The sequence below is a fragment of the Protopterus annectens genome, chromosome 2.part2, assembly GCF_019279795.1.
Source record: "Protopterus annectens isolate FY-2018-M chromosome 2.part2, PAN1.0, whole genome shotgun sequence".
In the NCBI taxonomy this organism is placed as follows: Eukaryota; Metazoa; Chordata; order Ceratodontiformes; family Protopteridae; genus Protopterus; species Protopterus annectens.
In genome coordinates this window covers 112,411,702-112,428,936 of record NC_056730.1, presented here as the reverse complement: position 1 = coordinate 112,428,936, position 17,235 = coordinate 112,411,702, and positions in this window count along the sequence as shown.

Genomic DNA, 17,235 nt, shown 5'->3' with positions numbered 1-17,235 from the left:
ATACTATTGCTAGTTATAATAATAATATCAAAAGCACAACATAAATAAAATTAAGTTGATATCAGCTTCAGAACCTTTTCCTTGAAGCACTCTGGCAGCCATCAGCTTGCTTAAAGATATCCACCCTGTACAGCAACTTAACGCCAGCTTCTACTCAGACCTACAAACTTGAAAATGTGGTGGTTAACCCTAACTCTTGCCATTCTTAGACCATAAGGATCCCCCAAGAAATGAACCCCCAATCAACCAATTCCCACAAAATAAATATCTACACCCTAATAAAATATATCTGCCAAGATTATGTGTGGACCCATAAGGAAACTAAACCACTAGAATTACACTCTCCTTTCCCAAACCATACCAAATAATCCCAAAAGAATCAAACTAAATAAAAATGATCAGTCAAAAGCTATCCCCAAAAACTAACCTTATGCCACCTTAGAATAAACGTGAATCCCTACACTAAAACATATTTACAAAACCTTCATATTACTAATGTTGCTACCATTGAAATAAATAGAAAAGCTAAACATACATGAAAATACAAAAATAGATAAGTGGAATATTCCAGGCCTGGTGTTAGATAAGCAAAATAGTAGGTACTGTGGAGATAAGGAAAGTATTTTCTTTTAGTAAATATTTATTATACATTTTACACACTGCTGCATTTCCATTTACATCTCCAACTACTGGTATAGTACGAAGAAAGACTCCATAGCCCTGATATTGATTTACAACCACTAAAGCATTCATTATCACTACTCAGTGATGCATTGTGAATCTTCCCCAATCCATAGTGTTATAGCTATCTGTCTGTCAATTCAGACATATTTATATAGATTTTGGAATATTCAGGGGTTTAAGATATAAAAAAGGAAATATCTTTTATTGTAGTATGGGACAGTGGTTTGACTTTGCCGCTCACCATGAAAGAGTTATGTTACTTAAAGGATTAACCCAGAAACAAGAAAGGATGTTACAGATAATGAGGCACAGCTCTACATATGAGTGTTTGAGGCACAGTGCCCTACTGCATAGCAGATGTGTGATTTTATAGTTCTGAGGAGAGTCCAGGGAGGACTTTAGCTGGAGGTACATAGACCAGAAGAAAGACAACACTGAGAGTATAAGGGATGGACCTAATCATTGAGAGAAACCAGCTCAACTACTACTGCCTAAATGAAGGTGAAGCTATTTTGTTGCTCCCTGTTGCTAGAGTTAGGATGAGTGCTATTCTGCTGTTTTGAGTGCTAGGTACATACTGTTTTATTTTTGCAGGAACTCTGTTGAGTCATGTAAAGAACACTTTGTAAATGTTTCCTGTACTGTGAAAAAAAAAGAAAGCAAGAAAGGTGAATTTATTTATGCTGGACTGCAGGCTGACATGTTTAAAAAGAGCTGCATTCATTCTCTGAATTTCATTTTTGTCAATAAATATTAATTTAAGCCACAAAGCTAAATGCAGAAGCTGTTTGGTTTGTCACAAAGCACCCAGCATTCTGCACTGGCGGAGAATGTGAGCAAAAATTGAAGTTTTTTCTATACAGTGGATTATTTCAAATGTTGCCTGCTTTCTTGAGTAATATTCCTCACTAGAAACATTCTTCAGACTATTAAATTACAGAAGAAGACTGTGATGTATTAAGGAGGCTGTTGATAGTCTGAGTACAGCTGGCTGCTTATGAGAGGCTAATTCTTGTGCATACTGACACTGGATAATGAGTAATAATAGACACACTGAGAAACTGTATAAGGCATTATTCAAAACTGTTGCTTCCCTACAGGAGAACTGAGCAACCTCTTTTGAATGCCTCAGCAGCATTCAACAGACAATAGACCAACACCTGGACAAGCTTTACAAAAGGACTGCAACAACTGACCAACCTGGTCAGTCTTCATTTTCAAGAGAGATGTTAGCAGCACATCTCTCCTGTGGACTGACCAACACTTGGTCAGTCTTCAAGAGAAGAGTGCAGTAGTAATGGACCATCATTTGGTCACTCTACAGGAGAGATGTGCTGCTACCACACACTAAGTCTCCAGCAGCAGATGTCTTTCTTGGTTAACTACCTGCCCACCTACTGAGCTGTCCAGAATTCCATTGGGACCCTGAAAAGGCTTAGACCCAAGGATGACATGGCGGCTTACTTGGTTGCCTTTGAAAAGCATGCAGCTAATGAAAAGTGGTCTGGACACCTGAAAATCTATATGAATTTGGAAAATTCTGATATGAATGACTACCAGAAATTCAAAAAGATATTTTAGCATCTACTGGGAGTTCACCTGACATGTGGTTAATTAATGTGGTTATTAATTTCATAAAGGGAAATTTTGTATGGACAGAGAGACAGAGAGATTGGTAAGAGCTCAAATGGTAGATTTCTACATATTTTGAAACTCCAGATAGAACCTTAAGTACATTTGGAAATGATTGCTATAGATACATTTAAGGGGTCAGTCCCTAGTAACATTCAGTCTTTGAAACCTTTTGCAGTAGAGCACTTGTCACTAAGAGAAACTATAGATTCTAAGTCAGACTTTCTTGCACAAATCGCTATTAATAATCCTTTACCTAAATATGCGTCAGTACCTGAAATTACAAAACATTTGTCATAATCTGAACCTATTTGTTTTAAATGTTTTAGAAAAAGCCCTATAGCCAAATATTGTACAGTTAATTACAGTAATTCAATATCAGTAAAATCTGTTAATACCTAGTTAGCAGTCAATTAAACAAAGTGTGACTAAGGGTATACCACTGGAGTGTGATACCTGTGAATGGTTAATTGCCAGAGGTGTAGAATTTGTTTTCTGCAGACATACCACAAGAAGTACTCAGCTCCTGCAAAGGAAAAAAGGCAGTACTAGAAGACACAAAAGAAGTCAAGATTCAACAATGGATAGAAGGGTTAGATAAATCCACTAATGGGTCTTACCAAATATGCTTGATAAAATATTGAAGGAGGTGAGTACATGTACTGGCAGCAATAATACATTTCATCAAAATACTCCAACAGTTAAAGTAATGAAAAAAGTCAGCTGAGTGAGTGATAGAGAGAAGCCACTAATTAAGAACACACTAAAGAGAATAGGAACAGAGACCAACAAATGATCTCATACTGAAAGAAAAAAAAGGTGGGGTACTTGAACAGTCTTAAGCTTCTCTTTCAGTGCAGAGAACCAGTCGGGAACAGAAGCAATACTTTAAAGAAAATATGTGTAACACCGTCATTGGGAAAGGCAAAGGGAAACCTCTAGTATCTCTTGTAGGAGAAAATTATTTTCAAGAGTTGTCCTTCACAGGAGATGAACCTAGATGAAGGGACAGGCCATTATCTGTATTTGTTGGAAAAGAAGCCATGGCCTCCACTTTGTGTTGAGATACTGTAGAAAATACTGTCTTGGCTTGAACTCCAGATAAGCATTGTCAATTTTAAGAAAGTTCAATGGAAGGACAATACCATAAGTGGAGCTAGAAAGAATAGAGAGAGAGAGAGTAGATGAGGAACCAAAAGAACAGAACAAGCCCACTATATACTCCAACTTTAAGTTAAGAAATGACCTGCTATATACAACATTCAAAGATATACAAGAGACTCTGAGCTAATGATTAACTCCAAAACCTTTTAGAACATTTGTAAGGTAAATTATATATAGCCACATTTTAGGTGGTCATTTAGGAATAGACAAAATAAAAGCTAAAGCTTTGGGTAGAATCTATTGACCTGGTGTTATGAGAGATACATAAAATTTTTGTGCTGCTTGCCCTGAGTGCAAATGACAGTACACATCCCAGTATTTAAGAATACTTTGATACCTCTACCCATTTGTGTTGTCCCTTTTGAACACACTGTGATGGACACTGATGGCCAATCGTTGAACTCAATTAATGGTCTTTACTATATACTGCTGAATGTTGATATGAAACAAAATTTCCTGAGGCAGTACATAGGCAAACAGTTAATGCAAAATACATAGTAAAAGAACTAGTCAGGTTCTTCTCTAGGGGAGGAATTTCTCAAGACATTTTAACTGAGAAGTCACCCTATTTGTTTAGAAATTAATACACGAACTTTGCCAGTCCTTAAAGTGAAACAGCTAAGAACAACAGTATATCATCTCAAACAGATGGGAAAAATGGACACTTAGTAAATCATTAAAGGTTATATTATGAAGGGCAATAAAAACTGCTGCCAGTTTTTCTCTTTGCTGTAAGAGAAATACTCCAATCCTCAAAAGGATTCACATTATTTGAATTGCAGCATGGCAAACATCCATGAAGCATTCTAAATATAGCAATATATATATATATATATATATAAATATATATATATATATATATATATATATATATATATATATATATATATATGTATATATATATATATATATATATATATATATATATATGTATATGGGTTCCTATTGGAACTTCGAATATTCTAAAGGTCGACCTTCAATGACAGAACGATTAAATATTCGAATGTTTGTAAAAAATTATAAAAAAAAAAAAAAGAAAGAAAAAGTAAAGGGTGTAGGCAGGGGGCCAAGCCCCCCTGCACCCCCCACACCCCCCGCTACTTAAATATACCAACTCCGAGATTGCGCTACAGTGTAAGAAAGAGAAACCTTCCCTTTCCTGTGCTTAACTCCGTTAAAGTGTGATCTCAGAGTTGGTATATTTAAGTATGGGGGTGTGGGGGCTACAGGGGGGCTTGTCCCCCTGCTCACAGCAGTTACTTTTGTTTGTTTTGTTTTTTTTTTTTACATTTTCGAAGTTTTAGTACTTCAATCATATGGTGTAGACCATATGGTATTCGAAGTACTGAAACTTTGATAATGTAATATGTAATTTATATATATATATATATATATATATATATATATATATATATATATATATATATGCAAATATATACATATCTAGATTTATATATATATATATATATATATATATATATATATATATATATATATATATATGGGTCCTAGCTAAATGATCGAAGTTCAGAACTTTGAATTTCATATGGCCGAAACCATATGATTGAAGTTCTAAAACTTCGAACATTTAAATGGAGATCTCCATACAGCCCAGAATGGGAATATTCCCTTTTCCTCACTATAGTGCGATCTTGGAGTTGGTATATTTTAATAGTGGAGGGTACAGGGGGGCTTGCCCCCCCCCCCGCATATATGTGTTTTATTTTTTTTTATTTTTTTTAAATCTTCAAGATTACAAAACTTTGATCATACGGTCCCGACCATATGAGTTCGAAGTTTTGTAATTTCAGGCATTCAACGCAGACCCGTATATACATATACATATATATATATATATATATATATATATATATATATAGATGATATAGATATATATATATACATATATATACACACACACAAACACACACACACACACACACACACACACACACATATATATATATATATATATATATATATATATATATATACACACACAGAGAGAAAGATACATATGTGAAGAAGAAAACACCCCTTTAAAAATGTCTAAGAAGATTTTTGAATCTACAGGAAAGGTTAACTGTGATGCCTATAATGACAGAATTAGGCATAACAGAGATCATATAATATAAACGTTCATCTGACAAACTTGAAAGCAGGGGATAAGGTACTTGTTTTAGTGACCCCTGTGGAAACCAAGTTCCTTGCAAAGTGGCAAGGTCTTTTTGAAGTCATAGAAAATGTAAGAAAAGTGAATTATAAGGTGAGACAGCTGGAGAAAAATAAAACTAGAGCAATTATATAATACAATGTTCTCAAACCTTAGAGATAAACGTTTACAGATTTTTCTGCAGTAACTATGTTTGCAGGGGAAATTAAGCTTCTCACAGTATATACTAAAGTCAGAATGGGGCGGGGGCACTATCAGTGTCACAGGAACAGGAAGTAAAATAAAATATACCTGAACTCAGGATATATTCTCAGAACTGCCTAGTAAAACCAGTTTAGTTCAGCACATCACATAAACAACAACTAGAAAGAAAGTACATGTAGTACATTATAGAATTCCAAAGCCCCAACACCAAGTGTTAGGGATGAAGTACAAAAGATGCTTCAAAAGATGCTTACACTTGTGCAATAGAAGACTCCCAGAGTAAGTAGAATAGTCCCAAAGTATTATTACCCAATACTAATGGGTCAATAAGATTCTGCACTGACTTGATGAAGCAAAACAGCATATCTAACTTGAATTGGTATTGTCATCCTAAATGGACAAACTGACAAAGAATGTGGGAATTGTTATGTTTCTGTCCAGTTTAGATTTAACCATTGGCAAATCCCACTGGCAACAGATGTTAAGAAAAATTATACATTCATAGGTCATTACTATTCAAAAACATGCAACCTTATTTGGTCAGCCCAACCAGTGTTCCCATTGTAAATGTGCATATACCAATAGAAACAGCTCCGGTCACTGAAGTACCTTTGAGAATCAAGACTTTATTCTGTAAGTATATGCAATGAAGGCATAGGTCTCAACTGTCCAGATTTTCACAGAATGTCCAGATTTTTGCCTCATATTTTGGTCTGTTCCTCATAAAATTTGTGGTTTTCTGAAGTCTCTAAAAAATTACACACATTTCAGACTAAGACTCATATCCTTCAGATAATGCATGATTACACAAATCTTGTTATTTTAGCAGCTTTCTAAATTTATAAAAGCAACATTTGCAAATGGTCCCTATTTTGGGGCCTTTGTCCCCTGGTATTTAAGGCTTTGTTCACATTTCTTGATCTAAGAGGTTGACAGATCATATGGAGGACAGAGCAAATACAAAGAAAATCAGGTACATTTTTCAAAACTAAATAAGCGTACCTGATTTTCCTTGCATTGTCCAGATTTTATAGTTTAAAAAAAAAACAATGGAGATCTTAATTTCTCTGTTACTTGTTTTCGGCTGATGTACTGGGCAAGCAGGAGAATGTAATTCCCATTAGAATGCATGGTACATCAAGAAATGTAGAAGAATGAGGAAACGACATGGAGGAACACTATGGCACCATTATACAAAGACATTATTTAAGAAAAGTAAACAATTTCTTTCTTAAATAATGTCACTGTATAATAGCAATAACTGAATCTCGGGTGTAGATATATGAGGATTTACCCATGATTAGCTTTGTTGAATCACTCGGGCTTCACCCACATGAACAAACTGCTTCAACCATGGGTAAATCCTCAATGTACCCACTCCCACTCATTGGTTATTGCTTAAATAAATGGCATTTTTCACACTTGCTGATCGGTTCCATTATCAAGTCTGGGAGTACAGTGTTTGGCAGTTAATGAAGAAGATTAAGCTTCCACATTGTTAATGACCTACTTCCTATAACCAAAAGACACGCAGTTGGATTTCTTCAACCTCCATATCCCTGTTTTGGGGTTGTGGGGCTCTGAGCAAGTCACTTCACCAGACCATGCTACTTGTTTGCCTCTGAAAAGGGACACTTGTGTTGAATGGGGATTACTAAGTTAACAAATGTGTATACACACACACACATATCTATCTATCTATATATATATATATATATATATATATACACATATATATATATATTAATATATATATATATATATATATATATATATATATATATATATATATATATATATATATATACACATGCATGTATAAAGCAACACCACTTTTCAGTCTCTATGGAACACCTGCAACATTCCATTACCTGCTGGGCAAAATCATTTGACCTCACATTATATATACAGAAGATAACTTGGATGAGGTTGCTCTCTGAAGATTGGAAAAGCCATTTGCCTGAAGTTAAAGCCATTTAACCTATCTCTAGCAGGCTGGATTAATGGCTAACCCAACTAAGTGCAAATTATGGTTTGCAGAAGCCCACTATCTGTGTTATTTGGGCTATGTGATAGGCTGGATGCAGTAGAGGTCTGGAACATACCTTTTGCTACATTCCAGCACATTTAGTAATTCTAAAAAGAATCATGGCTATAAAAAGAAAGCATTTAGCCATGAAGTGGCCAATTACCACCTTGAAATATTACATCTTGGGGAGATACTTTGTCCTGATAATAGATCATTCCACCCTTTAATGGTCATTGCAAAAGAAGAACACCATCTCAAAGCTATCTTGGTGAACACTGACCCACCAGCCTTTTAGTTTTAAGATAACTCATCAGCCTAGATGCAGACACCTGAATGCAGATAGGCTGACCCAGTATACAGTCCAGTTGTTCAGACTCAAAGGGATAGTTCTTTGATGGGGTGGTCATGAAGCATTGAGGTGGCTGGGCCCTTTAAATGTTCGCATTTTGAAGGAGCAGATAGCAGAGTGGTATAGTGGTGCATTGTCCATTTAAGGAGATTAACACAGAAACAAGCTGTGATGTTAGAGGTAATGAGGGTCATCTACACATAAGGGCATTTGTAGTGCATTGCCTTAGTATGTACAGTAGCTCACTTATGACTTTTGGGTCTGGGAAGGGTCAAATGAGAACTCTAGTTGGAATAACATGGACCAAAAGGAAGAAGGAAGTCAATCTGAAGTGTATCTCTGTGAGGGAAGGGACCTGACTTTGAAGAGAAAGAGAAGAAGCCAGCTGAGCTTTTACTTCCTGAAGTGAAGATGAATCTGCATTGTTCTTCTCTGTTACTGCAGATGGGAAAATAGCTACTCTGCTCTCTAGATGTCTATGAAAGTACTCTTTTATTTAAAGAATGACCAAGTCCATAAACACTTTCAACCACGAAAGGAAATACGGAAGGCAGGAAAAGGTTCCCAAATGTATTCAAACACAAGCGCTTTTGTCTCAAACAGTGCCAAGACTTCATCAGATAATCCCCAATTCAAAATGCATCACTTAAATACATGTACCCAGCCAATCACATGACAACATCCCAATTTACTTTTAAAGAAAAAACAAAAGTAATAAAAACTTCTAAAGGCAGTACACCTTTGTTTCATAAAAAAACTTACAAGTCTGGGCACCAAAACAGAATTTTGGCCCAAAAGCAGAAGACTGAGATATACTTAGATGAGAAGATGGTATTTTTGTTATTATACCATCCTATCAGTGTAGGGAGGAGAGACAGCAATCAAATAAGCTTCTTCCCAACTTAGAAACAAAGAAAAGGGAAAAAGCACCAGGCACATACATTGAAGTGCGTAAACCGAACAAAGCTCTACATGTATACAGTTGGAAAGCCCCAAAGGTACAAAAACTGAGTGAAACACAGAGACAAAGGAAGAGCTTACACCATTTAAAAAGGTATGCCAACATCCCTCTATCTCATAGGAGATGAAACAGTAAAAAGGAAAGAACTTGCACACCAAGGTTGATATTCATAGCCATTGCACTGAGATGTAAACTTAATTTACACAGGTCAGTTGCGCTTACATGCAGTGGCTGTCAACAAAAGTATGCAAATGATGATATAATGAAATTCAAATGAGAAATGTTTTAGAAGTTCTTATGCTAATAATCCTTGTTCTGCCTGTTTGAGATTCATAGCTGTGTTTTTTTTAAATAACAATAAGAAAGGTTGTACTAACACTGAGATGCATTGTCAACATAGGCATGATAAAAGGCAAAATCATACCTTTTCTATCTAATTTGCCTTTCACAAAATGCTTGCTGTTGCCATCAGCCTGACTGTTTCTCAGTGTGAGCTACTTGTCTTTGCCATGCCAAAACTGCTTGCACCCAGTGAAACTCACTGGCCAAGAAGGTTAAGCTACAGACAAAGAATGGCACATCATAATTTTGATAATAAAGAAATTATTGCTAGAGTAAGAGTGGACAGTGATATTGTAAGGGCTTTGGTGAGTATGTATGGCCAACAGATGGTAAATGGGAGGATATATGGCCTTCCTATACCTGCGGATACCAAGATATATTTAGCCTTCACTATACTTATCATGGGGCTTCCTGCATGGTCACTTTGTTGGCAGGTGAAAATGTTTACAATAATCATGTAACTGGATATCCCTTGGTAAATATATTGCTAGCTACCAAATCGCCCTCACCTAGTTGTGTGCCGCTCCCCATTTTTCTTTTCTTTTCTGTTTTTCTTAGGTGATGCAGGTTACCCAAAACTCCTGTCATTACCACTCCTGTCATAGACATCAACATACTGCAATTGTATATTCATTTCACTTGCTTGTGATCTTGATGAGTTTCTTCAAAGTAAATTGTCCATTGAATTGAATTTGAATAGTTTTCCAGTAATAGCAAAGTGTAAAGTATTTAATAGCTTACATTAACAATTTTCTGTTTTCCCATAGCAGTTTCCACAGAGCTTGGCTGAGTGCAGCTAAAATGGCAATTATGAAGCTACTGATGGACATTTTAGCCCATTTGTGAATTAATATGCATATTATGCTCAGACAAACTGATCTCTATGAATCTCCATCTTACACATTGTGTATGTAGTCATATAGGCAGTGACTACATTTGGATGATGGTGAATGAGCTGCACTCAGCAGCGCTGAATGTGGAAATGAGTAGTAACACATATACTACAGCCATGAAATATAAACATTCCAGAGCATTTAGATATATATCTGGATTGAGTTAATATTTAAGTTAGTATGTTGTGAAGCATAATCCAGATGCATCCATCACAATATGACACACCCCATCACTTCCAATCACTAACTCACCTTAAATAAAGCTATAAACATAATTTAAACATCTTATTAATGTAATTCAATTACAAAATGCTAATTATGAAAGGAATAGGGCAAGCACTACTTTTCAGAGTCATTCTACCATAACTTAGTAATGCATCACCATAACGGCATTGTCGAATTCACAAAATAATATGCATCTGCTTAAACATATACACAGTGAAGAACATGTTAAAGTAATAGGTCAAGTTACAGATTTCCCTTCTCATACCATACGGTGTGCATATTTATTAAAAATATATATCAATGTGACTGCATCAATACAAAAGGTAAACCAGACTTGACACTGCTATCACTTTCATGAGTGATACCCCTGTGTGGTTGTATAGGTTGGGTGCGGTGATGCTTAAAATGATGTGGTTCACAGCCTCTGAACCACTACTCTACACTTCCATTCCTCACTTTCATTCTGGCTTTTCTAGAGATGGCAGCACTTATGAAGGCATGAGTTTGAGCTCCAAGTTGGTTGGGAAAGGAAACCACAATCATGGTCTACCTCTTGTAAGAGTCAGACTTCTAGAAACTTAAAAATGCAGTGGCCAGCACTGAGTAGAAAAAAATAAGCATGGCAGGAGTTGGGTGAACATCTGTCATCACAGACAGGAATCATCCTCTGGGCAACACTGACAGCACTGGTATGGTGACCTGCAGAGGAGGAGAGCTGAGTAGCTGGTTGAGTGGGGTTTGCAGATTTAGGTGAGAAGGCCAGAGTTCTGCAGCAAGTATTTTTGCCTTTCTCCATCTTTTTCTTCATTTTCATTGGTTTGTAATTAGTGGTACGACAGTATGAAAGTATGTTATATAAATGCAGGTGCCTGAAATTAGAAATATATATATGAACGCAAACATGAACATGCATGTTTATATGTGAAAATAGATATCTAAGTAAACATATGCATAACTTTATATGTTTACATATATGTATGTTCATAGGTTCATAGGTGTAACCTATACTAATGACCACTAGGACCTTAATAAGCCTAGCTGTGCAACCCAAATGTGTCTCACACGTTATATGTTTTAGACATTTATATAGTAGGTGATTGTTGGTTATGACATAATTTACTGACTGTCTCTGTCCATCAGATACATGGATGCCAGGCCAGCCATGAATTTTCTGTATAGTTTTATAGGTGTATACTAGGCTAACAAGCAGTACTGCCTTTATAGAGTGTGTGTGTGTGTGTGTGTGTGTGTGTGTGTGTGTGTGTGTGTGTGTGTGTGTGTGTGTGTACACACACACACACACACACATGGGCGGCCACAGTGCTGCAGCGGTTAGTGTTCCCACCTCACAACAAGAGGTCCTCCAGTTCAATCCTCGGCCTGGGTGCCTTCTGTGCAGAGTCTGCATGTCCTCCTTGTAGTCATGTGGGTTTCTTCCAGGTGCTCCGGTTTCCTCCCAGAGACATGCTGTGGGTGGATTGGACACTCTAAATTGGCCCTAGGCGTGTGTGAGTGCATGTGTGCGCCTTCTATGGAAGGTTGGGTTCTGGGAACACTGTAAAACTCCACTGCCAATCATGAGCAGACAGGTGATCTGCTGTGGCGACCCCTAGCTGGGAAAAGCTGAAAGAAGAAGATACATACACACACACACACACACACACACACACACACACACACACACACACACACACACGCACACGCATATACAGATATCTATATTTATGTGCAAATATTTGTATATATATATATATATATATATATATATATATATAGGTAGATATATGCATGCACACATACATACTTATAAATATGCAGAAGTTCTTACTGAAAGGATTATTTCTACAAAATTCATAAAACTTCTAAAAAATGCAGTGTTCATTATTGGCAACAAATCTTTTCTTACTGCACTACTTTTCTTTGTAAGACACTCATTATTTCCTGAATTCTTGATGCACATATAAGATGACTGATCAGAGTTAGCTATCACACCCTAGACAGAGTGGAGCTGGGGGTCAAACTAGTAACTGAATGACTTGCATACAGTTTACTGCAGGCTGAAGTGTTGGAATTATTTTCACACAAATTAAGAAGTTTCTTCTTTAAAGCTGCTTTTAATGCTGTTAAATCTAGAAAACATAGTTAATCTATACAACACATACTGCTAAGCAGACTCTTAAAGTAAAATATATAGCAAAGCAAAAGTTATAAGGTGCACCCCACCCTGCCATCAGACAAGGAGCCAGACAAATGTGTTGAAAAAGAGGAAGTCATGGCATCCTGCAACATTTCTTACAGAAAACAGTCAGTAAAAATACTAATATGAAGAAAATACTATCAATGAATACAAAAAAAGTCATTCACTATTGTTATCAAATTCCATTTAATATAAGAAGACCTTTTTTCCTGTTTAGTAAATGTATCATCTCTGATTAAAGCAAAAAAATGATTGACTTATGAAGTCATTATGTGGCTTTATGCAAAACATTTTGTTACACATACAATAAAAGTACCCACCATGTTTTTAAGAAATCATTCAGATATATTTAGTAATTGAAGTACACTTTCATAAATACTGTAATACCAATCACCTTCACAACACACTCCATATCAGCACCATACTGCAGAATATTTTCTCAGTGTAAAATGTATTATTTTTTCATATCTTGTACATGCTTATTAGATGCTCAGTAAGCACTGTCAATAAAGTATATAATGATGTAACATCTAATTATGAATTAATTTATTGCCTCCATGTTGCGTCTTTTTATCTTCCCTCTCTCTTTTTTTTTTTATTATTTATTACTTTGCATTGTTTTTGTTTCCCTTTCGCTCTTATTTATGTTTCTTTTCCCACAGATCCAGAAATCCCCAGAGCAGCCCAACCACACATCATCTAGTCAAAGAACATTCTGGATCACCCGCTGCTCACCCAGAGACATTCTCGCGGGGTAGGGATGGTGGCTTTGATCTGTAGGCACCCTGATGTGGCACAGCCTGGAAAGTCATGAACGTCATGGGCTGTGGAATATGGTTGAAGATGTGGTGGAGCAGGCAGTGGAGAGGCACCTTTGGGCCATGTAGTACCTTCTTCAGTGGCTGCAAGACTTGATGCAACAGTTGGTTGCAACCACTGAGCCACCCAAGGCCACTGCCCCCATGTCATTGGAGTCTTCCACTACATAACCATCAGGCAGTAGAAACATTTGAGGATCTCTGGGTCAGGATGTGCACTGATATAACTCCTATTGTCCTCCTTCCTCTCCCTAATCCTCTCTCCTACACCTTCTTCCCAACTTCCTACCTTCTCCAACTAACCTCTCATATAAACATATTTGAAAAATATAGTGTGTCTATCTCCTGCCAAAGATATAAAACCACTTCTCCCAACTTTCTGAAGCATAATCCTCTTTATGTCTTCCTTATGCGTGCGCTTATAATTTATCTCCCTATTTTCCATCATTCCTATATTCTCCTTTCACACCCCTTCTAAGATCCTATCATAGTGTTCACATAAGAACACCATTGTAGTCTATGCACAAACCCCTTTATATTTTTTTTAATTCATTCTATATAACTGCACTGAGCACCACTTGCCTTAACCTCCTGTCATTAGTTCAAGTGGATTTGTACACAGCTGTGCTTGACCACTTTTGAAAAAATCCAAAGTTAATTACCAGTTAATTACACATTACCAGATTAATTGCCACATAACTAAATCATTATTTTTCTGATTTTATGCTGTTTTTGAAAGTGGGTGTTTCTTGCACAGGCTTTTGCATTGTCATAGTCATTCCAAATGACCTGCACTCAGTATATTTGCACATAGGCATAGCTGCTCTATTTGCAAATAGCAGCTGCACAACTGTGAACCTTCGGGCTATGAGTACCACCATAAATTACAACCTGCTGCAACAGAGCAGCTTGTAAGAGGAGACTATATAGAAGTACAGGATTTGTACACCAAAGTATTACACCATGCTGATGTAGAGCAGTCTGCAAAAACAAATGCTGTAAAACTGAAAGACTTACACATTAAACCATTGTAGGCTGCAAGCATGTAGCATCATGCAACAGTAAAGCCAGAAAGAAGAGATTCACTCACTAAAAAAGTGCAGTTTGGAAGTACTATAAACAGGGATTTGAAATATTATTGCAGCTTGAAAGTATTGAGGGCAGGGAACAGAAATGATAAGCAGAGTAGAAGAGAGCGTCCACTGAGGGAATGTACTTTACAGGAGTAAACTTAGGAAGTAAGGAAATATACAGCTTCAGCTGAATTCTGAACTCTCCATTAAGTTAAAACACTTCTTAAAGCTAGTAGACTTTTGGATCTAAGTTTAGGATATATATAGTAATTACTCAGTCACTACTGCTTACAACTGCAGTTAATGTACTTGATGCATATGGTTTATGTGGCTACTTTTATGAGAGCATATTTTGCAGGGTTTGGGTTGCAGCTATGTGTCATTTTGGTGGTACTTTTGTGATTACATATTTTGGATACTTTTGTACTGGTTGTTGACGCCAATTTTCTGACGACATATCTTAGATACCTTTTTAGTTTTGTAGAGCATAGCATGTGTATGTACCTTTAAAAAGCATTTATAGATGTAGCATGTGCATATAAATACAGAGCATGTGTAGGCAGCATTGCCATTTTAAGAGAACAGCCATTGTGTTAGCATGTATGAGTGTGTTAGTCTGTTTAGAAGTTTATTTAAGTTTAAGTTACAAAGCCTCATTTCTAATGTGTTTGTGTGTAATAAAGCTGTTTTGAACAGAACCCATGAATGTCCGTCTGTTTTATCCTGACCAGATGAGTGTCATGGTGTCAGAACTGGGATTAAAAGAGCTACTTCTACCTGTATTCTTTGTCTATATTTTTCTAAACATGTCTGCCTGAGTTTATCACTCAATGATGTATGTACTGTCTCTTTTTTTGGTATGTGGAGCTTTTCTCCCCGGGTCTCCACTGAAAATGGACATATATCCAGTCGGACTATCCCAGTCAACAAGTGTAAAATAAATAAATAAAATTTGGTCAGCAATGCCACAAGTGTAAAAAATTGAATCATTTTCAAAAGTTTTGTAAATCAAGCAAGCTTCATTCAGTTATAAAGAAAGTTCACTCAAAAAAGCAAGTTGATCATGTAGAGAGCTACAACCCTACTTTCTATAGAGATGGTGTATCAGTGGTCACTGAAAAGGTTAATGTAGTAGATTTGTTGGCAAAGAATGAAGTATTTTGTACTGTTCTGATCAATGGTAAACCTAAAAGAGCTCAAAGTAGATACTGGTTCAAAGTGAAATGTAATGTCACCGTAAACATTTGCTAAAGTGAGAGCTGGTGAGCAATTGAATTTGATCAATTCATAGGTTCCTAGGTAGGTACTAGGCTATTGGCCCTAGGGCCTATATAAGCCTAGCCAAATGGTACCCTAGCTTTTGCCACCCAAGAAAATGATTTTCCTGTGCCCCTGTCAAGCAGAGCCACAGAAGTGATCCCCGGGGTGAATTTCCTATCTCCCATGCAATCATCAAGATTTTTCTTGAAGAGTGCTAATGAGGAGCTTTGTTTGATATAGATAGGTAGTTTGTTCCAGAGTATGGGAAGTCTCTGAGATAGGAATCTAGTCCTCCAGCATGTTCTGTTTATTGTGGTGACAAGGTTTAGGTCCCTAGAGCGTGTAGCTCGGGGGGATTGGGATTTCTTTACATGGAGCATGTCCAACAGCTCTGGGTTTGACATAGCTTTGTATGTTAGGCAGAGATCGCCTCTGAGTAGGTGATATGCGACAGAGTAAAGCTGGAGTTTTTTGAGACGGTCTTCATCGGGCATCTGTTTGAGGCCGGTAATCCTCTTTGTGAGGTATTTCTGTGGCCTTTCCAGTTGTTGTAGATGTCTTGTGAGGTACATACCAGAAGGGGCGTTGTCCTCTATAATGGGTCTAATGAGTGATGAGTAGAGGGGAACAATGACCTCTTTTTTCCTGGATGAGAAGTCTTTTGTGATGAGGTGTGCCACGTAGAAGGATTTCCTGACTACTGTGGCGATGTGATTATCAAAGGAGAGACTACTGTCCACCTGTGTCCCAAGGTCTCTTATCATACTTTCGGTGTTAAGTAGACTACCGCCTATGTGGTAGTTCATGGGTACAGAGTTTTTACCAAAAGGGATGACAATGCACTTTTGTTGTTGTGCGAAGCTTTTTGCTTATGGAGGTGAAGAGATTCAAACCGAAGGTTCAGTAGTGCTATCATGTTATTCGGCTGGGAAGAGTTACAGCTTGCAATTTTATATAGTCAGAAGACCTGTGCAGTCATTATTAGGTCTCACAGACAGTTTGAGAATGAAACTGCTTTCTTTTACCACATGTAAGCACATGTCCCAGTTCTAGCTTCAGTGATGCTATTGTCTCAGAGTATGCTGATGTGTTCAACGACAAGCTAGGCAAACTTCCTGTTGTGTATTCCATGAAAATAGACCCAGAGGTCAATCCAGTTGTCAGACCAACAAGAACAGTTCCAGCACCTAAGCAGGACAAAGTCAAGGTCCAGTCAGACAAAATGGTGCAG